The sequence below is a fragment of the Lupinus angustifolius genome, chromosome LG03, assembly GCF_001865875.1.
Source record: "Lupinus angustifolius cultivar Tanjil chromosome LG03, LupAngTanjil_v1.0, whole genome shotgun sequence".
NCBI classification, from domain to species: domain Eukaryota; kingdom Viridiplantae; phylum Streptophyta; class Magnoliopsida; order Fabales; family Fabaceae; genus Lupinus; species Lupinus angustifolius.
In genome coordinates this window covers 7,620,066-7,620,633 of record NC_032011.1, presented here as the reverse complement: position 1 = coordinate 7,620,633, position 568 = coordinate 7,620,066, and the positions used below count along the sequence as shown (strand labels likewise).

Here is a 568-nt window from a genome sequence, read left to right as displayed (position 1 = left end):
GTTGATCAAACATAGGGTAGCTTAATCCGTATAGGTAGATGAAGAGCAAGATAAACTATAAGGTCAAACCAGTGTTTTAAATTGTGTCCGCCTTTGCGCTTAGGGCGATTGCAGTCATTGGGACGTGAATTGTGGCCTTTGCAGCATGAAATTGTGATTGAATTTTTTTTTTGAATTTAATGCTGCCCAAATGCGATTGTGTTGTGGGTCGAGGCTGATGCGACTACATCATTGTAATTCCGTGTCGCTGCAATTGTGGGGTGATATGGTGGTCACCATGATCGCCATAATTCGGCTGCATCAGGTAATGGGATCTGGAATTTGATACAATGGGTCAATCCATTAAGAAGCATATGTAAATAGTTTGTCTATTGACATAGTTTATGATGTTGTTCAATCCATATACCGACCCCACTGTTAGAACTGGTATTAATCACGAAAAGAAAGAGTAGAAAGATTGAAGAAAGAATGTATCCAAGATCAATTTGATCTTGAATCTATGAAATTGTATTGAAAGAAAGAGATACAAGAGTACAAGAATGAAATGGAAACTGCCAGCAGTTTCCCT

The 568-nt window shown here is 38.6% G+C and overlaps 1 protein-coding gene across 1 annotated transcript in view; it reads left to right on the top strand.

The window, feature by feature from the left end:
* The window catches only part of LOC109343313 (DEAD-box ATP-dependent RNA helicase 51-like), a 10,724-nt gene that overhangs the window by 7,237 nt on the left and 2,919 nt on the right, over window positions 1–568 (top strand).